Source organism: Ambystoma mexicanum, chromosome 7q, assembly GCF_040938575.1.
Source record: "Ambystoma mexicanum isolate Mex_15411 chromosome 7q, UKY_AmexF1_1, whole genome shotgun sequence".
NCBI lineage: Eukaryota > Metazoa > Chordata > Amphibia > Caudata > Ambystomatidae > Ambystoma > Ambystoma mexicanum.
This window is the reverse complement of record NC_090941.1, coordinates 183,122,841-183,146,300: the sequence shown is the minus strand read 5'-3', so window position 1 is coordinate 183,146,300 and position 23,460 is coordinate 183,122,841.

Genomic DNA, 23,460 nt, shown 5'->3' with positions numbered 1-23,460 from the left:
GCTGTAACTGAGAGGGCATCTTTTTGTTGTCAGTCCACATAGTTGTTGCTTGGATTGAAAATACTTTGATTTTGCAATGAAGGAGGAAATATCCAGTGGCTTCACCATCTCGGTAACAGAGAAGAGAGGACCCCAGTGACTGACTTGCATGACATAATGGCACTTGCCATTGCTTATCAGATTAATAAGGCTGCAGAATTGTGTGGTGGCAGGCACAAGAGTACATTCAGTGTCTGTAAATTACTGTGCCATCTTTGTGTGCCCAGTCCACATATTTGTCTGCTTGTGTAGAAATGTTATAGAATTGTTTGCCAATGAAACGTCATAGAAATATTTTGTGACAAGAGAGTGTATTGAGTAGCTGTTACTGAGTGTCGTATTTTTGTAGCCAGTCATCTTATTTGTTGTTTTTGTGGAGAAGCATTACAATTCAAGTGATTCCAGAGGGGAATACATTCAGTGGCCATAGCTTTGTGTGACATCTTTGGTACCAGGAAGGAGAGAATCCGAGTAATAACCCAAATAACCACATTGCATGACATAAACAAACGTGCAATTGCTTTTCAAATTGAGAAAAATAGGATGCTAATATTAAATGAAAGCAACAGCAGGAAGAAGATGGCATTCAGTGTCTGTAATTTAGTGTTATTCTTCATGTGGAGAGTCCACATACATGTTGCTTGCATAAAAAAAGTATTTCTGCCAATGACACTTTTTTTAGGCATGACAGTGAATTAAGTGGCTGTAACTGATAATGTTATCTGAAGTCCAGAGTCTGTAGCCTGATTGCCAACCACCACAGGGAGACAGCTGCCACTGGTGGAGGAAGTGTTGAACCGCTACAGCTGACCCCATGGAAGGAGATAGTGAGTGGCATCCTCCACGTGGTGGGCATAGAGGGTGTGGGCTTGGCTGAGATTGGAGCCAGCCTCGAGGGCGAATCTGGTGAGTACCTGAGTGACTGATGGGCCCATTGCAGAGCATCCAAGATGGCATGTATACATACACATACTGCCATGCATTAATGAGACGTCAACCCAGGCAATTAATGACCCATCCATGTAAGACTGCAGGCCATAACAACATGAGTCATTGAAGCCATGATACACCCTGCATGACAACCAAGCATGATGGGGATGGCTTGATAAAGCCAAGTCCCACCAATCCACTGCAAGTAAGAAGGACTAATGCACATCTTCAGTGCACATCACAATCACACCTTTCATGCACACCGGTCACCTGTGCACAGTCAACACAGCAAGCATGGTACCAAACACGTAGCGCATGTCCATCAAAGAACACCACTGGACGTATATGTCAGACTAACAACCACAGCAACTCAAAAGTATCACAAAGTCCCACATGGAAAAAATGATGTCTGACAGCATGTCACCATGACTCCTCCACAACTAGCAGGTCACACATCAGCCGACAGCACTACAGTAAAACCAAGCAACAACCGCCTTGACGTACATGTGCACACGTGACCCTGTAAGTCATTGGTGCACAGAACTGGACGCCCCAGGCAAGCCAGGTCCCCCACACCGACCATATGCTCGCCCACAATCAATGCAGAAGACTGCCATACTGCCAGTCACATGGGGTCTGTGCCCATGGAGGCCTAACACCATATGACCCCATAGTACAATTGACAGTACATGTTAACTCACCAGACACATTATCATCAATGTATTAACGCACATTTTCATGTCTCCCAACAGGCACACAAGACACCCAGGAAGCATCAGAAGGTGCTGCTACCTCCACGACACCAGCACCAACAGGTGCCACAAGTACCACATGCAATGGCAGGTCCATGGGTGGTAGTGCACCACACAAGAAAAGGCCTCAGGAAACAGTGCCATACATGTCCATGGACACTGGTGCAAAGGGCACTACTGCAAGACCAACTGAAGCCAATAGTGAGTCAGCAGCTCGACCCGCAATAGGGGCACCCTCTGCCACCGCTGGGCACACTGTTGAGACACACACTGGTCTAAGTATGGATGACAGCCTGCCATCTGAGCAGCCCACAGAACCCACTACAGACATGCAGTAACAGTCTTCCATACCCACCTCCAGCCAACTTCACACACCTACAAGACATTATTCACCTGAATCCTCCCCACAGCCAAGCCTCTCGTCCATGCATTCATCACCCTCTCCCTTTCCATCCCCCATGCACTGCAATTATGGCACAAATCCTCCTCTGATGACCAGTTACACCCACCTCACTGTGGAGGGTGTGGAGTGGGTGATGGTGTTGGGGGTCAGAGTGTGGGGTGGGTGATGGTGTTTGGGGTCAAGGTAAGTTGGTTGGTAAAATAAAACACAGTTAAGTCATGACTATGTGTAAAGCGTTTATTCCCTGGTGTAGATTCATGTTAATTCAGTACATGTACAGTGAAACACTTGTGTATAGGCACGTTATAAATGCCATATCATATATTCATATATGCTGTCCATATGTGCCAAGTCAGAGGAAGTTTTTCATGAGGTCTTAGTGAACCATTCTTCCTTCCCATACCTCCCCACGTATGTCCTGAGGTGCCCCGTGTACACCTGCATTGCCTTCCTCATCAGAGCCTGGGGGGGAGTAAGGTCCTCATCTGGAGGCATTTCTAGGTTTCATTGTATCACAAGTTGTGTAACATTGCACATATGACTACAATTTTGCCAACTTTCTCTGAACTGTACATGAGGGCAACACCTGTTTGGTAGAGGCACCTGAATCTGGCTTTCAGCAATTCAAATGTGCACTCCATGCATGACCTGGTCCTCCTCTGGGCCTCATTATAGGCTGTCGCCTGTGGTGTACCAGGGTTTCTCACTGGTGTCATCAGCCATGGTAACTGCGGATAGCCTGCATGACCTGTAAAACATGAATAGACAGTGTGAAACATGGCGGTGTGTGGGTCGCGGTACATGTATATGGGCCTTATGTCATGTTGGCCAATGTGCGCACATCAGTACATGTGGATGGCGCACCTTGATTACAATGCGGTGGATGGGAATTGGCCTACATGGTATGCTTACAGTCATTCACAGTGTATGAGATGTCATTCATCGTGTATTTATCTATGCCCTGTCATCACCAATGCAGTTGTCACTATTGATGTGGCGGAAGGTCATGTACTGCTCTATCACCATGCTTTGTCAGGGAATGGGTTTGACAGGTGACCTGATTGCGTTCAGCTGACTTACATGCCAGGATATCCTGTGTAGTCACATGAGTTCAGTCTGTTTACTGGGGTGAGTCAGTCATGGCTCGTCGCCTGTTCAGTGGTTTACTGTCGATGCATCTTTGGACTTGTAGTTGTGTCACATGACTCCTCATTCTGTTACCCTTGTGAGTCACAGTGTTATATTTTGTTAGGATTGACTGCAACTTATCCACAAGTCAGGTAAGCTGTCCTCTGCGTGTGTCCATGTACGCTGGTAGGGTGCTGTTCCTCAATATCATGGTATCGTGTGCGGCCCCATGGTATCAAGCACAACAGTGGCTGATTGTGAGGTCTGCGTCACATGTCATTTGGACATTCATGGAATGGTACTGTTTCCTGTTCTGGTATGCCTGCTCCATTGCCTTTGGGGCGGGGGCACCAAAGCCACATGTGTGCAATACAATGCTACAATAGTGTTGGGGAAATGGGCAATAGTGTAGAAACGTGCCTTTTCTTGGTGGTGGGCATCGAGATGTGCTGATAGGCATGCCTCATGAGCGCATCCAGGACTTGGTCCTGCACCTTTGAGAAAATGGACAGGGACACCCCATGCCGTGTCCCGAAAGTGTGCTGGAATCTTCCTGTGGCACAGAAGTGTAGGACGGACACGAGCTTTAGAGGGGATGTGGGGTGGTAGTTCTAATTGCAGTGGCACTCTGGAGATAAGCCTGGATCAGAGTGAGCAGGTCTGTGATGGTGGGACAGTCGAACGATAGAGGGTCAGTAATTGGCTGTCTGTCAGTGCCCATAGTATGAGTGCCCTCCACAGCACATGTCTCCTGTTCCATTGTGGTGCCTGTCTCCTTCCCTGCTGGGGTCTTGCATCCTGTGGTAGCTGGACGAATACTAGGAGGTTATGGATCTCATAATCAGCATCTGCTTGTTGCTGCATGTTGCTTGGATGTGTGGCGGGGGTCCGGCAGAATTAACACCAATTTTCTGTGAGTCATAATTTGGCGTAGTGGTAAATTTGGCACTAATGGATTTACCGCCAATTTGACCACTTACCGCCATACTTGTAATGAGGCCCTATATAGAAATCCTTCTAGCCAAGATAGCCAGTAGCTATAGCTGACTGTTCTCTTTTTATAACCATTCCACTTATGTATTGCGTGTGTAGATTTCCTTCCTGGAGACAGCAGCCGATTATATTTTAACCATCTTGAGGGCCAGCATGACTGGAGCACCTAGATGAGGTGAGGATGCCCAAATTGTGTGTGGTAAATTCAAGGCATCAATGTGACATTCAGCAGCACCTCTGTACAAGAGATATTAGCACATGTATTTATTTATTTATTTATTACATTTATATAGCGTGCCTAACCCTCAGGCATCTGGGCGCTTGAACTTAAGAATACGGTTACATTTCAGATACCTGGTTGTACCGAACAGTTACAAATGCAGGTATCGTAACAAAACATCCATACATTGCAGATATTTGGTTGCTCAATACAGTTACGAATGCAAGTATATTATCAATACATCAGGGCATATGCAGAGTGTTGTGCCATGGTTTTTTGTTAAGCTGTGTAGGTCAAGTCTGTGATCAGTCAGTGGACCGGGGGGGCAGCCGAGTGCTCCTTAGTGGCAGAAGGTTGATTCTTATAATCCTGGATGAAGAGCCATGTTTTTAGCTTTTTGTGAAAGGAGCATAGCAACGGGTCTGTCCTTAGTTCCGTGGGCATGGCATTCCAATATTTGGCTGCCATAACCATGAAGCTAGATCCACCTGCTTTTTGTCTTTTGTATCTTTGTGTGGTCAGTTTCCCAACGTAGGCTGAGCGCGTAGGTCTGGCTGATTGAGATTTGGAGATCAGGTTAGACAAGTAACGGGTAGCGGTGTTAGGCATTTGTGAGTAAGAGAAAGTATTTTTAATTTAATGCAATCTCTAATTGGTAACCAGTGGATATTTCTTCTGACTGTGGTTATGTGGTCTGTCTTCGGGATATTAAGAGCCGCTCTGATAGCATTGTTTTGTACAATTTGGAGCTTCTTAATGTTTTTAGAAGAGGCGCCTGAAAGGATGGCATTGCAATAGTCTATCCTGGAGAGGATTAGTGCTCTGGCCAATGTGACGCGGTTCTCCACAGTAAGGTAGGGTCTGCATGCAGTGATGAGTTTGGCAGTGTAAGTTAATGCTGAGGTGATGGCATTAACTTGTCGAGAAAGGGTGAGCGATGAGTCGAGGTACAACTCTAGTGTCTTTACTTCTTTGGCTACTATAATGCTGTTTCCATCTATGTCAAAGGTTTGGTAGGACGGAGGGAAGTTCTTGAGTTTTGCTGGGCTGCCTATGATCAGAATCTCTGTTTTATCGACATTAAGACAGAGTTTGTTTTGAGCCATCCAGGCTTGAATCATGAGGTAGATAGCATTAAGTGTTTTTGAGTTAGTGTCATAGTCCCCCTGATTGACAGTAGTATTTGGGTATCATCAGTGGGGCACTGTCCTAAGTGGACCCAACCACACGCAGCAGGGTAGGCAAGAAACACTTAATCATGGCAGTCCCATTTTTCTAGTGCTCCCACTACCTCCTACATTTTACATGCAGGTTTTCTTTTGAGACCAAATCAGTTTTACAGTGCGTGTTCTCAGTCATTTCTATTCTAGGGTCTACCTGTACCTGGGGCAGGACTTATCTATCTATAGGTCTCATGATTCGAATCAGGGAATGTCCAAAAATCCATTCTGCAGGGCCTGGGTGGGCACAGACCACTCCACAGGGTCTATGTGTCCTGTGGACCAGGTACCATTCTTAATACTGGCCTCTATTAAGGAGGTTTTACATGTTTCCAGCCAAGTCTAACAAGTGTATTGAGAACATGTATGGCTGATGGTTGATGAAGTCTAGGACACAATATGGGGAAGAGAAGAGACCAACAGGGCACAACTGGAAGTATTTACAAGAATAAGTTAACAACCATATATACAGTGGGGTCTGGGAGAGAGTATCAAGGAAAGAAAGTGATGGGAAGATTAGAAGCCCCTTACAAGTACAAGAGATGGGGTTAAAAGGCTGTTTCAAAGCAGATATGTTCACAGTGTTTTTGATGCCACATGGTATTTAGGGACTTCCAATGGTGGGACGAGGCAAGGAGGGAGGAGAAGTAGAAGTGTAAGAGTGCACAGGGTGGGAGATTGATGTAGAAAGGGAGGATGGTGCCAAGAGTAGAGTGGTGAGAGACAGGAGTAGCCAGGTCAGTGACTATTAATTGTAATATTATTGGAGGCTTGAGAGTCTTTTCCGCTCCTTACCCAATTTAGTGGGGGATGTTGAGGTAATAGATGAACCTTTAGAGAATCTTGCATGCTAGTGTCTTCCAACTATCCCCTGCTGACCACAACCCCACAATGCAAGCAAAAGGTACCTGCATTCCAGAACAGACGATCATGGCAGCCAGCTTTTCACTTAAGGCAATGCCAACCCTTCCACTGCAGTGGGGTTAAAGAGCTGACCAAGGCAATACAAGCCTTATAGGTGCAGCCAGTACCAATGTTTGGCCTCTTTCTAATGCTTCCATGGTCTATGTGATGGTGGGGAAATGCCGACATCTCCTGACGTGCTGACACATGCTTCCTCCACACCAGTAGGAAAGCCTTGCCATGGCAGTAGATGCGTCAAATGACAAGTACCTATAATACATTAGGGATTGGTGTATTTGTTTGTTTTATTTTACTTATATAGCACTTATTTGTTCATGCTAACCATCATTATCCTAATGAACCTTATGTCTAGAAAGATGCTATTCAGATTGAATTTGCACTTATGATGCCATACATTTCTTTGCGTATATTGAAAACGGCACTGTAGCAGTAAGTTGTGCCTCATATGAAAGATGTAAGTAGCAGTTAAAAGTCAGCAAATTGTTCTGAAGCTTTGGTAACAGAGGTCAAGAACACCAGGAGCAACACCAAAGCAATCCCCCCTTTTTCAATGGGGATTAGGACATCAGGGACTGGCAGAGGAGTCCCCCACAATGTCGGGTCTAAACATGGGACAAAAGGAACCGACATGGGCCATGGTGAGCATGCAACCATTGCTATCTCCCTTTTTGATAGACCAGGGAGCATTGTAATCCGGGGATACTGGAGAGTCCTGTATTTGGACGGCGTGGCTGTTCGGTTTTAACAAAAATTAAGGTGAATGGGAATCCATGAAGAAGTGGAGCATTGTCAGTGTCTCGTGACATGTAATGTGTGAGTTAGACAGCACTTCAGTGCATTATGTGGGCGAAAGGTTGAGTTTTATAGATGGGTCACACTGGCAGAGGAGGCATAAAAAAAGGACAAGTCAGAAAAATGAATGTCCCACCGATAATTGCTCAGACAAAATAGACAATGGCAACCAACACACTTGTCATGGCCTACTTCTAGCTTGTATCAAGGGAAATCCGGTCTGCTGTCTTTTCAGACCTTGCAAGTCACCCAACATGTGGACATTTGAATTTTCTCCAAAGTGTATCAAGTGCTCTACTGCACAGTTAGAGATGCCAGAGTTAATCATTGTTTACTTAAACTTTGGTTGGATTAGATTTAAAACTTATCAAAAGAGACACTGGGCATCTTTATATTTTTGCCGGTCTGGAATAATGTACTGGTAAATCCATTTACCAGCATGTTTCCGGACCTACTACCTACTACAAGTTTGCCCTTGGGGTGGCCTGAGTTACTCAGGCACCCCACCGGCAAAGCACAGCCAGTATTACTGGCACTGGTTTTACCAGTGCCAGTAATACTAGCAATCCCCCCATGGAGTCCTATGGGACTCAATGGAATGGGGATTTACCTACCCTTACTGGTACCTGTCATCTGCCAGTGTCACGCTGTCCTCTCATTCTGTCCCTTTTTCACAAACATCTAGGTCAGACAATAGGACAGGCAACACTCACAATACACCAGTTACCCCAGTCAGGTTTCCACTCCATGTCCCTCACAGTGGAAGGGTGTCACGTGAGCGGGTTTTTCCCAAGGGCCACACATGCAGACTCAAGGGTTCCCCGTTCCTTCACTGGCGTCTGCCATGGCGTCTGCAAGAGGTAGCTCGCAGGCGCCGGCTACGGGACGCTGCCCGCAGAAAGTCAATTCCGCGATCATGGAGACCATTGAGATCAAAACAACGCTCACGTGTCGTGTCTGCGGGTCACGTGACGCGTTCATCCATCTAACTCATGGATCAGGTGACACGGAAGACTCCGCTATTTAAGCGCTGAACTTCCGCACGTCCGCGCTTCACAGCTGTTCTTTGGAGGACTCTGTACAGCGTTTGGATACATCTTGTTTCACGGCTCTTGACTCTTGGATTGTTTTTGGATTTGCTTTTGCTCACGTCTTTGGCTCTGCTTGATGGATCATCTCGAACTCGGAACGCCTTTTGGACTGTCTTGGATTACCCTGAATTGGACTTGGCATTGTTTCCTCTTCACTGCATTACGTTATCAAGTACTTTGGACTTTGGTCCTTTTGTTTCATCAAGTTACAGGAGGGCAAGTTGGGTTTTAACCCAGCCTACAGTTCTTCTCCCTACTGTCATCGGGGAAACCAGCTCACGTGCCCCTCCACGGAATTACCAACTATCATAGGTTCTGGGCTTTCTCACCCATCAGTTTAGGTAAGCCCTGTTCCTTATTCTGCCTGTTTGCTAGTACTGTGCTCAGTTGATTGCTAATTATGGTTTCCTTTACAGCTGCCTTGGGTTTCAACATTTCCCGTGGATCCGAGCTGCAAGAACTACCCACCTGTGGCCTCAATGATCGCATAGGGAGTAATCGTGTATTCTCTCTCTGTGGTACTTGGGGACGGAGGTTTCAATACTCTTCACGACAATCAAGCAACCTGACAGCCAGTAATACCGGTAATCGGTAACAGCAATTCCATTTGGTTGTATCCTGCTGGATTTACCAGCGGGATACCCCAAACCTATAATGAGTCGAGTGGCTGCATCACATATTTTATACTGTATGTGGGCAAGTGTATGCCAATTGAGTGGAAGGGAAGGCTTTCATGAAATAGGGTTGTCAGAAATATTCCTATATTGGAGTCATGTTGCAGGTATGGGCAAGTCAACGAAGACCTAATCATGTTCTTAATATGAGAGGGAAGTAGTTCAAGACCCTGATGTAAGTCCATGGCCAAAATAATGAGTGGATTGTTGTACTAGCTGTCAGTCCATATATTTCAGGATTCTCTGAGCATATGTATTAGTTGCAGTCTTAAATTGAAATCTCCCATGAAAGGGAAAAAGTTCAGTAATAGCAAGAGGTATTCAGCAAAGTTCAAAGGGAACATGCGAAGCTGGTGCTATTCTTTGTGAGATGTTAAATGACTGCCTACAAAACATTTAGTGTTTCTTGCCATCCACTTTACCTGCAGATGTTCTAGTCAGTCATAGAATGGCCTTTGGATTTCTCTCAAAATGCAAGGGGAATGGATTAAGTTGATCCCACCCCCTCTACCTCGCTCTGTTTATTTCTTTATTTCTGATCATCTTGTAGGTTGTCTGGAGGGGTAAAAAAGGCAAGAAAAGCAGCATCTGAAACTAAGTCTCCGTGACCCCCAAGCGAAGTAGGGAGTGCTTTACTATTGTATAATGGATATTGTGGCCTTTATTATATGCCAAACCCAAATGAAAGATTCTACCGACTAGGGAATTATGCTTTTGAGGGTCTTTCCAAAAGGTTGTTGGGGTAGTTGATAAGGGTTGCACAGGTAAAGTGAAGTTTCAATTGCGCGCGCCATATTGGTGGCTGGGGTGACAGCGATGTTGACATAATGTGGCAATTTAGCATGAAGCCAGTGTAGCTAAAGGCAATGAGATAGGCATTATTTTTAGTCGTGTTGATGTTTTAGGTGCATGTGTGCAGCATGATAAATGTCAAAACTGCTGATACAATATAAAAGCAATATAGGTGTGTCAGGTCACATAGCATTTAACAACCAGACAGCGAGGAGCTCTACATGTGAATGCGAGGTAGGAGATTTGCAATGGTAGTATCATTGTGAGGGGATGCAGTAGTCCTGAACATACATGTATAAATACAGATACATTTGGGTCTCTAGGGATATAGGTTTTGCTCAGTATGAATATACAGATCTGTTTTGTCGCAGAGTTCACTAACAAGTTAGGAATTGCGCTGGCTGAAAACATGGGTTGGGCAATTGAACTCTGTGTGGCTGAGAAACTAGTTTTAACAGGTTGGGGAAGGACAATAGCAGTTGCGATGAATATCAGATTGTCAGTTTCGGGCAGGCCTTTTTTATGGCCTAGGTGCATTGTAAGTATATAGGAGTCTGTTATTGAATCACAGGCAGATTCCAGCCGCCCAGTACGGCTGGATTTGAGGGCTGGACAATTAAACCTGATGCGGGTTGCTTGCGGGGAAAGGAACACCGACAGATCATGGATTTTCAATAGCATTGTCAAGGTGCGGGTTGGGACCACGTGGGCTGGTATAGTAAGTCGCATCGTTTAGAGTGAAATGTGGACACCAACATGTTTGGGCAATAAAACCATCAACAATAGATCAAAAGGAAATGTATTCTCTCCACTCCTCTTCACATCAATGGTATTTTCATAGAATAGCTGTGTGCGTCAATGGTAGGGCTAAAGGTTTCTCCAGATGGAACCTGTGATAATTGAAATTGTTTGTAAGTTGTGTATACTGTGTAACTAGGAGATGAGGCTATGAGCAAATATGGAAAGGCCCCAGAGATGGGTGCAGTGTAAATATGAAACATGCAATTATAAGTTAAATAGGATAGTGCTAAAATGAATGTATCCAGTAAGAAGTGTGGGAACTAAAGGGAATATAATTACATTGTATAGGTTTAACCAAACATGTGTGGTGGGTTGACTCTGTAACAAAACCTTTGGGAGTGTTTTAACTGTTGCAAATTGCATAAAACGTGTGTTCTTTGTGTGGTTCAGAGAGGCGAGTTAGTTTGACTCTTTAATGTCCTCTAACCCATTCCATCCTCTAAACTTGCTTTACGGACAAAGTGTGTACATACTCTTCAAAGATGGGCCTGTTTTTAATTACGGGAATCGAAAGGCCCATTCCTACAGGGTCAAAACCTAGGCATTGGTGATAGAATGGAAGAGATTGCAAGGCGCACTAAGAGGTTCAACGGGAGTTCGGCAGTGATGTTGCATCTGGCAGTATTTGCCAAATACCCACTGGAAATCAGTTTCACATTCTTTTCTGGAAACATGTACTATAGCCTCGTTTGTAAAAAAGGATGTAAAATAATTGTGTCAATCTTTCTTGGGGGGCGGCGTTGTTATATTTTACCTGAATACGATCACACTCAATTGAAGGTTTCCATACATGGATGGTCCCTGAAGTTTAAAGAATAAGGTTAAAAATCAGTTCTCTTGAAAATGGGAACATGCCAATCCAACCAATCTCAGTACCTTAATTCCTCAGGAATAGCACTAAAAAGGAAAACAAATGTTGCACCATTCTACAACTTTCAACTTTCAATTCATAAAAGCAAACTGATAAAGCCTGAGAAACTCCACCTAACCCTTTTTCAATTAACAAGAAAACACTATTAAATGATCACATTGTATTGGACAAAACAATGCGTGTGAAATATAAAATTAATAAATCCAGCAGGTACCCTAATAGGATCCATAAGAAAACTGTAGAAACTCACAAACTTCTTCTAGAACATAATTTAAAATGTTAAAATGTAAACAAAGCACACACGTATGCATCTTCTTTCCCACCCTTCAGAGGCCCGCATGGACTAACTTGATACAGCTCTTCATCATTCTCAGGTGTGCTCCTTAACTACGTTGATCTATGGGTCCTGTCAGCAAAGAGGTAGGGGTTGGCAGCCACATCAATCTTCAATGAGAGCAGAGAAGAGAGAGTGGTTTCACCTAAGGACAGAATCAGATCCAGGGGGAAAATCCCTCAAAAGGGAGAAAAAAACAAAGGCAACTGCATCAGATGAAATGTTAATGTTAAAGGATATTTGTACCGCGCACTATCACCACAGGAGTTGTCCCCTGACGTTCTGGCAGCTCTGAAAAAGGAGAAGAGGGGGGGTGGGTTAGTGGGAATAAGCTGGAAAAGTGCAAGAGAGCAGTGATGTGATGTTGGCAGCCTCAGCCCGGTGGGTCCGTTGGCTGGGCTTGGGGTGTTTTACGGTCGGTAGTCGTCGTGTGCTGTTGTGCAAGTCTATGTGTGGTTTGTTTTGTTGTTGCAGTGTTGTGAAGTTTGTGCGGATTGCTGTGTTTTAGGCTTGTGGTTGCGTTTGGTTAGAGTTTGAGAGGTCTATGCAGAGGGATGAAATTGTTAGTTGGTTGGTTAGTTGGCATTGCTGTCCTTGCAATTATGGGATTCCATCAAGGTGCAGTACATCCTGACATTCACATTTCTATCTAGATGCGGTGCAAGCTAAAGTTCAGAATTCTAAGTTTGGTGTATGTTGACAATCACATTTCTATCTAGATGCGGCGCAAGCTAAAGTTCAGAATTCTAAGTTTGGTGTATGTTGACAAACACATTTCTATCTAGATGCGGCGCAAGCTAAAGTTCAGAATTATAGGTTTGGTGTATGTTGACAATCACATTTCTGTCTAGATGAGGCACAAGCTAAAGTTCAGAATTCTAAGTTTGGTGTATGTTGACAATCACATTTCTATCTAGATGCGACGCAAGCTAAAGTTCAGAATTCCATACGAGTGTGGCACATGCTAACAATCACATTTCTATCTAGATGCGGCGCAAGCTAAAGTTCCGAATTCTAAGTTTGGTGTATGTTGACAATCACATTTTATCTAGATGCGGCGCAAGCTAAAGTTAAGAATCCTGAGTGTGGCGCTTGCTAACAATCATATTTCTTTCTAGATGCGACGCAAGCTAAAGTTCAGTTCCCAACAGGTGTGGCACAAGCTAAAATTGGGAAGTAAATTAATATGCATCACAAGGCAACATTTACAATCCATTTACAGTGGTCACAAGTCTTCCTAAGTATGTATTGTCTAAGTCTATGCCAGTCTACGCTATGGAAGGTAAGGTAGAGTGACAGGGGCTTTCTGGAATAGAGTAATTGCTCTACACCCCCCCCCCATGCCACACTCACAGTTTTGTTGGTGTCTGCTGGCTTCTTTGGCTTCCCCTGCGGACACCTGCTGACACTTCTTAGAGCCGCCTCTGTTGGAGCCACCCTTTGCCTTGGGGCCCTTAGCCGCAGGTGCTGCCGGGCAGAGGGCTGCCCTGGGAGGGTTCCTGATATGAGGGGAAGGGCCAATGAAGGGTGCGGGGGAGGGTTGGGAGGCGGGATTGGGCTGGGGAAGGAAGGCGGTATGGGGAAGGAGAGCGGAGCTCCGAGCACGCGAAAATGCCATCTTTTAACACTTTTACATTGTTAAACACTATTTGTGTGGCATATGGGGCATGGCCCTAGGGAGGGACTCACCTTGGCCTGCTTCTTGCTTCCCAATGGAGCTGTGAGGAAGCCGCACGCCACAAGTTTGTTTGGAAGGGGGGAATTGACCAATCGGGGCGCGGGGGAGAGTTGGGAGGCGGGATTGGGCTGGGGAAGGAAGGGGACATGGGGAAGGAGAGCTGAGCGCCGAGCGTGGAAAACGCCATCTTTTAACACTTTTATAGTGTTAAACACCATTTGTGTGGCATCTGGGGCATGGCCCTAGGGAGCGACTCACCTTGGGCTGCTTCTTGCTTCCCAATGGAACTGCGAGGAATCCGCACGCCGCAACTTTGTTTGGAAGGGGGGAATTGACCAATCAGGGCACGGGGTTAGGGTTGGGAGGAGGGATTGGGCTGGGGAAGGAAGGGGACATGGGGAAGGAGAGCAGAGCACCGAACACGCAAAAATGCCATCTTTTAACATTTTTACAGAGTTAAACACTATTTGTGTGGCATCTGGGGCATGGCCCTAGGGAAGACTCATCTTGGGCTGCTTCTTGCTTCCCAATGGAGCTGCGAGGAAGCCGCACGCTGCATCTTAGTTTGGAAGGAGGGAATTTACCAATCAGGGGAGGGTTGGGAGGCGGGATTGGGCTGGGGAAGGAAGGGGACATGGGGCAGGAGAGCAGACACAAGGTTCTCCAATGCAAAGAGCCCAGGAGTCTTCCATGAAGACTCCTACCTCGCCTGAGTCCACCATGGCCAGGACATGTTTGTCTGAATACCAAAGCGAGATCTCAAGAACCAGCAACGGGGGCCTTTGGGATTGTGTGGGACAGACCATCATGGATAACTTCGTCAAGGGAGTTTCCTTTGAATCCGGGACCATAATCCCCCTTTAGGTGCAGCAGCGGGAGATTCCCTATCTGTTAGAAGGGGCCAGAGGACACTGCCTCAGTAAGTGTGTGGAGGATCCACAGTACATACACAATCCATTGTTTATTCGGCTGGCTCTTTCCTCATCAGAAAAAGGTCCCCTAGCTGCCCTGGTCTGCATGGGTTCAGGAGGGTCGAGAGAGGGGCTTGCCACAGCCTCTGGAGTTATAGAAGGAAGGGTTCAGTTTGTCATGCTTCTGAATCTTCTCTCTCTGAACCGATGGGCTATTTGTAGAACAAGCTTTATCAATTGCCCAAAGCATGAACGTCTAGGGATTCTGGCCAGCTCATCTTTGAGGTCATCAGTCAGTCCCCGGAAGTAAACAGTGAAATAGGCATCTTCGGCCAACCGCCTTCCATACCCAATTGTTTAAATCCAATGGTATTTGCAAATACATCCTGGCTACCTTCTTGAAAATCCAAAAGCTTTTCATGTGCTGTATGTCTGAAATCAGGCCTCTCGAAATAGGAGGAAATTAATTTACCATAAATGTTCAGCAGACTCACCCATGCTACTGCACTAGAACCCATATGCATGATGAGGAACCCTATTTGGCTCTGTTGGACTGAAAGATGGCTTGTCTGAAGGAGGAGACCACTGTGCAGGCATCTAAGCATTCCTGCAACTTCTTCAGATCCCCATAATACTTGTCCACTTGCGGACTACCAGAAAAGGACCTTAAAGGCATCTTGGTTAGAAAGCATGTGCCTTAGAAAGGTGTTTCCCTTTTTTAGGGACTCTACCTCCATAGTGAGGTTCTTGCAGCTGATTGTGTTTTCTTCTTTTGGGTAACTGTGTTGATCTACGAGTCCTGTGAGGGAAGAGATCAAATCTGTCATTTCAGGCAGCCATCTCAATCTCTGATGATAGCAGAAGGGAAAGTGGCTTCACCTAAGGACAGAACCATAGCCAGGGGAAACCCCTCAAAAGAGAAAAAATCCTAATGGCAACGGTAGCAGGTGAAATATTGATGAGTCAGCCAGAGAAGGCCACATGGAGGAAGGAAGCACTGCGAGAAGGGGGAAAAAACTCCAAGAATCAGGAAAAGAAGAACCATTGGAAACAACCGCATGAAGGAAAGCGGCAGGCAGAACAAGAATGGGAGGAAGGAACTGGAGGGACAAGGAGCGTTGTGGCAACAGAGTAGAGTTGAGACGTGCTGCCTCACCGGCATCGTCGGCTCTTGTAGCTTCGGGCTGTAACACTTCCAGAGTCCTGTGATGCACCCCCGCTGATGTTGCTGTGTAGTCACCGACTTAGTATGGAGAGTGTGTTTCAGTGCATCCTCCATCTTGTAATGGGCTCCATTCACCACCACCAGGACCACAACGACCACCGAGGCTGCAATCTGGAAATCGGGCCCTGCAGAAAAACCTTAACCTATTAAAAGATTAAGCTACTTTGCCAAGCCACAAACCGCCTCCATGTACAAAAAAGTCTTCAATAGCACTGATCTTCTCTGACTATGATTAATCCTTTCATTATTGCCGCCTCATAGTAGGAGGCATTTCCCCATGATCAAAAAACCTCTGATAGCGTAAAAGATCGAGCAACATCCAGCTTGATCCTAGTAAAAACAACAGACAAATTATAAATAAAGCTAACGAACAATGGGGTTGATTAAACCTGTAAAGGGATCACTAACCTATATTTAGACTAGGCTACAGGTCAGTAGCAGGCTCACTACAGGCCATTTATAAAACTATCCATGTAATAGACTATGGGAAAGCCCACTTCTATTTCCTATTAACATCACTTGAAAAGAAAAAAGCCTGGAGCACGAAATAGCACTCAGTAGTGAAAGTCCTGTATAAAAGTGTTCTGAATTAAGTTACATCCTTCCTGCAACATTGCACAAAGCTAATAAAATCAAAGACCCAAAATCCATGCCAGTGTCTGGGCTGAATTTCACAATTATTCAACTCTTTCACTGTACAATTTGCAGGCACACGTAAACTCATGGAGATCATAGCATTAAATTAATTAATTAAAAGGTTAATTAATGTATTAATGTGTGTGGAATAGTCTGCCATTAAGCTGGCCACACACAAGGATACCTGACAGTAAAAGAACAAGATGTTGTCCACCTAATGGAATGCATTATGAACATGACGGACTGGTTAACACTAAACTAGTAAAATCTAAACCTTCAAAAAACACAGTATCAACTACTGTGCTGTATAACCCACACACTCCCAGTCACAGTACAGAATTGCTCTTCACATTTACAGCAAACACCTATAGGAGTCACTCTCTTGGATCAATGCTTGAAGTAATATATTGATCTCCACCTCAATAGTGCAGTAGAGAGAGCCACATCCTAGCCCTGCACACAACAGAATGCAACATCACAAATAATACATCATGAAAATGATCTACTCATAGTAAGGCAAGCAAACATTCTTAAGGATTTAAAAAACTTACTGCTGATGGGCCTCTATAACACCACACAAAGTAAGAATGCCCAGCGACAGCAACATAACAGAAGCCAGGAACATTTGGGTCTGAACACATAACACGTGTCTGTCTTATCTCCATTAGCTACTAATTGAAATCCACACCTTCATCAAGACTGCAGGTCTAACATACAAAGTCATTAACTATCATACCGATAAAAAAACACTTTTTAGGAGTGCCTCGCCCTCCCTGAACAAAAGATATCTGCTGTATCTGGAGAACTCAATGTTCATAAAACTACAAACATGGTAAAATTACTTCCTGTGGAGTCACCCTAAAATCTGGTACTCATGACCAGACAAATAGTTACTTGCCCAATGTCGTACAACATCCAGGAAAAAGCTTTAAACAATCTTCTTCAGGAAATATCTCACCAACAACTAATGTTAACTGGAATGCCCCATTATTGCCAATTCACTGACAATATCATCTGCAGATGTTGATATTTTTAACCTTATGCGCCAATAATGGGGGCAACAAAAACATGCATGTTTGGTTAGCTCACCATGTTGGCCAAAATGTATTTGCATTTTCTTTAAGTTTCATGGATCACCAATGCCCCAGCCCTATCATAGCATTCTGATACCCCATGCAAATGTTTCACTGTGAGCTTATTTAGTTAATAGCTCACATTCATCTCAGGATCAAGTTATGCAGACCATTAACACTACCTACTGAACAAGGGCACCTAGACATCAATAAATGCATGTCTAGTTATTTCTACTCAATTGATAATGGTAAAGATGGATACTAAATCTGTATTGTCCCCCAAGTTAAACATGTATCTCTGATCTGAGGTTAAACTGCTCACCATACAATGACAGGTTATTTGAAGGCCCACTGATGGCTATAGTTTTTTTAAAAAATATTTGAAGAGCTTCTAACATTTAAATGGATGCAATACGTGTTTGCCCATATATTGACTAGTTCAGCATTCATGTACACCTCCAGTAGCATGACCACAAACTGATTTATTGCAGTTATGCGTCAGAATCACAATGGAAATAATCATGGTAAATCAGTCCACCTGAGATATTTGAATTTGTGTTTGCATTTATTGAACATGAGGCACTCCTAGTGTAGGGTACCTTTACCATAGCGGGCCAATGCCTGAATGAGAGTAAACCAGTAGATAAGGGAGTGCTACAAGAGGACATAGACCAAGGACAGCGGAACAGACATAAATATGAACAACAACAAGGGCCTCATGCATAACTTGTAAACAGAGGCAAACTGTGGCAGAAGTTAGAAGCCTGGAACTGCCCGTCGGAAATTTTAGGACCACTGAAAGCTTTGCACACTGATACCAGCGTGTACTTACGGCTAAACCAACAGGGCCTACTTTCAGCTGTACACAATACTACCAGAGGGGTGAAGCAAGGATGTCCATTGGCACCAGCACTCTTTCTGGTGTATCTTGGGGACTATAAACACACGGACGCTTTGACAAGACGTTTTCCCCCGTCTATCGGCTCGGAAAAGGTGCCTAGACTGCTGTACGCAGATTACTTGATTCAGCTCGACCAAACAGCCATCAGGCTTCAACGGCAGCTAGATAACCTCTCTAAGTACACACTGTCTAACAACCTAGAAATTAACAAGTCAAAAACCAAGATCATGACCATAGAGAAACACAGCAAAAAAGGAGAACATCTAAAATGGTACTTGGATGCAAGTTTGATAGAAAAAGTAACCAAGTTCAGCTATCTGGGAGTCACATAGACAGCTCCAAAACCAAAATCTCAATGCAACAGGTCCTCCTCAAAAAAATAAGAAATTTGGCTTCACAAGCTAAACTTGTGGATAGAAAATATGGACGATTTTCACTCCTACCGACAATCAACTTTTATAGGCATAAAGTTGTACCGACCATCACTTATGGAGCTGAAGCCTTGCCCAACATGCCCAAAACAATATGGATAATTTTGGAGAGCTTCTTCTGGAGATCTGTTTTGAACCTTCCAAAATTAACACCAATCATCCTAATTAGACGTAAATTGACCGTGACCTTCCTAGAAGCAATTGTGGAGCGCAATAGCATCATGCTCTATAGAAAAATTGTGGATTCGAGCAGTCCACTGGTATTCACACTGATAAACACGGAGATAAGAAATGGCCGCTGCAAAATGCTTAACCGCTGGGAAAAGGACTGCAAAGATAAACTTGAGGTGATCGGAAACTCAGTTGATGAACTGATCCAAAACCCTACCAAAACAAAATAGAAGCTGGATGAATCTGACTGGATTCTCACTTTGGACAAAGCTTTAAAATATAAGCTTACATCACATCTTCCGTTGGTGATAAGAAAATTAAACGGCACCCAGCCTTTTCTTGAAGAAACATCCAAATGAAAGAGTTCGCAATACTCTCTTAACAGCGCGGCTAAACCTTTTTCCTTCAAATGAAATCCTGATGATTAGAGGCCTTTCGAAGACAAACAGTTGCAGATTTTGTGATAACCCTTCTGAGACTGAATCAATAAGTCACCTACTTTTAACATGCCACGGCACACACAATTTTAGAACTCCATATTTGAACGAACACTTGGCCGCAACACAAAACCACGAAGAAGAACTTTGGTGGGCCCACTTGATTGGTGGGGAGAAAACTTTGTGGGTAACTGCAACGCCCAAAATTTTAGAACAAATCATTCATTCAGAAAAAAGGACTACTTCATCACTCACTACTTCCTAGGTCAAACTGTACAAATTTGACTGAAGACATCTTTTGACTGGAGTAGTCAAATTCCAACAATTTTAACAATTTGTATTGTTTTCTCGACACATCCTTCTTCTTCTGATCACTGACTCTACTATCTTGTCGAAATTGCTAAAGCAATTAAATCTCGTAAAAAAATAAAAGAAAAGAAAATATACATATTTACATTGGGTGCACATACTTGTGTGTCATTTTCAGTAGGGGGTAGGATGTGTTCAGTTCATGAGGTGTATGAAGAGGGTGGGAGAAGCCACTTGACTCACTTGCCAGGAGTAAAAGATCTTCCTCTTCAAGGACTAGTTCCTCCCTAACACCTAGGTCCACACACTCTCCACTCCCCACCGACTGGGTGATCTGATCCCCACTGTTTCCTCCCTGGTTGCTTGCAGATCCCTTTCTGACAAATTGCCTACCGTGCCGCTCCCCTGTTGTTAGATCCCTGCTCCCTTCTTTCTCTGCTCCCCTCACCATGTTCTTCCATCTATGATTGAAAAAACTCTGTTGCTCCTCCAAGTTAGGTCTGCGCTCAAAAAAATACCCTAGTATTATTTTTTTCATTAATACTAATAATAATAATAAGTGCAGATTAAGTCTGGTATTATAAAATTCCACTGATAGACTGCCTCTAATATCTGGGTGAGGGCATTTCAGTGGATGCAGCAAGTAGCAAGAATTAGCAAATGCAAAAGCAGGCACAGCAGGGGCAGCAGATGAAAACATTGAGGAGGAAGGGTCATTTCAGAGATGGAAAGAGTAAGTAGAGTTAGTGTGCAGAAGCCAATGAGGATCTACCAATGTTGCAGAGGTTGCATTTAGCAAAGTTCTGAAATTCGTTTAGGGAAGTGAAGGAGCACAGGGGAATACCATGGAGTAGACTTGAAGAGTAATCAAGGTTGCTGAGCACAAGTTCACAGATTACAGTTTAGGAGCAGAGTGTTGGTGAGGCACGGTACATGTGCCTTATATTGTGAATGTTAATCATGGCAGCAGGGGCAGTTGCAATGATGAATTTCCAGGGTCTTAGGCAACTACCAAAGGATACCAAGCCTTTGGTGATGGAGCGAGGAGGACAGAAGGGAAGGAGCAGGGAGATCAGAGAATGGATTTAGCATTAGAGGTGGGCAGAATGTTAGCTTCTGTCTTGGAGGAGATTATCATCAGGCAGTATATAACCACCCAGTGGCAGATGGCTGTGAGGCAGCTAGTGATGCATTCAGAGATAGCAGGGGTGAAGGAGGGAAAGGAGGAGAAAAGATGTGGGTGTCATCTGCAAATATGTGGTAGTAAAAGCCAACAGGTGCAATGAATTTGACCAGCGAGGAGGAGTAAAAAGTGAAAAGGATTGGGACACTTATTTTTTTTTTGGGGGGACTCCTAGCGGGAGGGGTGTGGGGGATAATATGTTAGAGTTCAATAAGAAGGAGTGATTGGAGAGATAAGAGGTGCATGTGGCATATGCAGAATACATGCACAGTATGCAAGTGGAATATTCGCATGTACCCATTCAGGCTTTCGGCAAAACAGCACAAATGAAAACAGGAAAACACCTCCAAAATGGCACACCACTTAAAAGCAGGAAAGAATCACATAACCCATGAGTATGCAAATTCAAAATGGCCACGCGAACATTCCACACTTAACTATGTAGTAGTCAGGAGCACATTCAATTGTCCTCAGACAAATATCCATCATGACTCTTCTGCTCTGCTGTGGAAAGAGGATGAGGACACAGATGCCTCAGTATGTGAGGATGGTAGGGGGGAGTATGGGCCAGATTATCATCCATTGACATGTCCAGATAGTAATACCCATGTGGTATGCTGCCTGACTAACATTACAAGGTACTGCTATTTGATATTACTTAGGACGTAATATAGCATGTCATGTAAATCCCCCAACATAATAGAAAAGCAAAGAGGATTCTCAATCTGGGGTTTTAAAAATCATAATAGATTGTTGTCTTCAAGAATGTATTGTATTTATGTGTGTATCTAGTATGTTTGATTGTCCCTGCACTTCATATTTGATTGTCTTTATGATCTTTTTGGAATATTCTGAGCGCATTTATATTTTTTAATACAGAAAACCAAAACCTATATTTGTATTGTTTTTCAATAATTTTGACTGTGGTGTTGTGATTATACATTTGTGAGGTCTATGTTTGGGTAAAGGGACATGTGATCCCCCTGGGAACCACCTACTTGATATTCATGTGTGAAGTAAGTCCTCGAAGCATACAAGCTCGACATGTAGACCATCCAGATAATCATGATCATCATTTGGGGTTGTATCCAGGGCAACCTGCTGTTCTGCACCCCCTCCCTGGCTCAGACTGATGAGTGTGCACATTTCATTCTAGAGGGCCATTGCCCCAGTACATGGATATTGTCACAGTCCATTTTAACAGATATTTCAGAGGTGTGAAGCTCATCTTTATGTTTCCTATGTGCAAAGATTGCTTTTGAAGTCCCCACCCTAGAAACTAGTTTATTCAACCATAGTAATTACAAGCACGTGTTTGCAAGGCATCTCTCTCTATGTACGTTTGTAAATTTCATAAATTATCCTCTCGTTTACAGTGTGTTGAAATGTAAGGAGGTAGATCAGTGAATAAAGTACTCGATTCTAGTAATTGCATTAATCTTGCAGACGTTCACAGGTCTGAATTCCAACATGGGTGTCTTGGGCCCTGATTCATGGAATTATTTGCGTGTAAAACAGGGATTTGTGCGCCATTCTGACAACAAATCCCTTTTCGTCAAACAGGGATTTGCAGAGAGAATTGCACGCAAATCCCTGTTTTACACGCAAATTATTCCATGAATCAGTCTTTTACCAATTCCGATATTGACAAACTGAGTACCACTATGTTAGGATATGTTATCTACTGTGCTACAAAATGGAAAAGTAACGTAAGGAAGTGCTATAATACAAGAATAAACCATATTTATTTTACCCAACTTGTTTTGATAATATATTCAATATGTTTAGGTTGATTAAGAATGTGGTTTGATGCTTTGCACATCTGGTTTACACGGACACCTGCTTCTACTCATCAACGATAACAACGCAGAAATCGCAAAATGTTTGTGTAAAACTAAAGATTGGGAGGGTGCGCTGTAGTCCCAAGCAGCAATGTCCTTATCCACGTGACACTCATTATACCGGAGGTCCCACACATCTTTACGACCAGTTCCAAGGCCTATAAGCACCCTGATAGCATGGTTGAGGGCCCCAGCGATGCAGTCGAGTGCCTACATTGATGGGTTGAGGTATTTCAACTCCCTGGAGTAGATCCCCGAGGAGAGGTATATATGGTGCATGTGGAACGCAGAGCCACACTTAGCTGTGCATCTGACACTGAGACTGACCAAGAGGGAAGATAGCACGGCTCTGGAGATTTCAGTGGTGCGCTGTCTCTGCTCCCCTAGATCTGTGGTGGCAGGACATTGATGGTAGACTAGGAGAGTGAGCCTGTGTCTGGAATGCCTGAATAAGAGGTACCATCGGAGAAGGGGACTGGTGAGGGACGCAGTTAGTTGAAGATCTAGGTGTGCCTCCTGACAGGTGGAAATGGTTGGTTGACTTCTAATCCAGGCAGTGCACTGCAGGGCCTGTGGGAGCATTTCACATATCTTTGTGTGGGCCACGAGTAGAAGAGAACCCCCCAGGGGTAAGAGGAGGGTGCATCGCAGATGTTGCTGAAAGGACCATGCAGCACCTTGTAACAACACACTAGGCTGA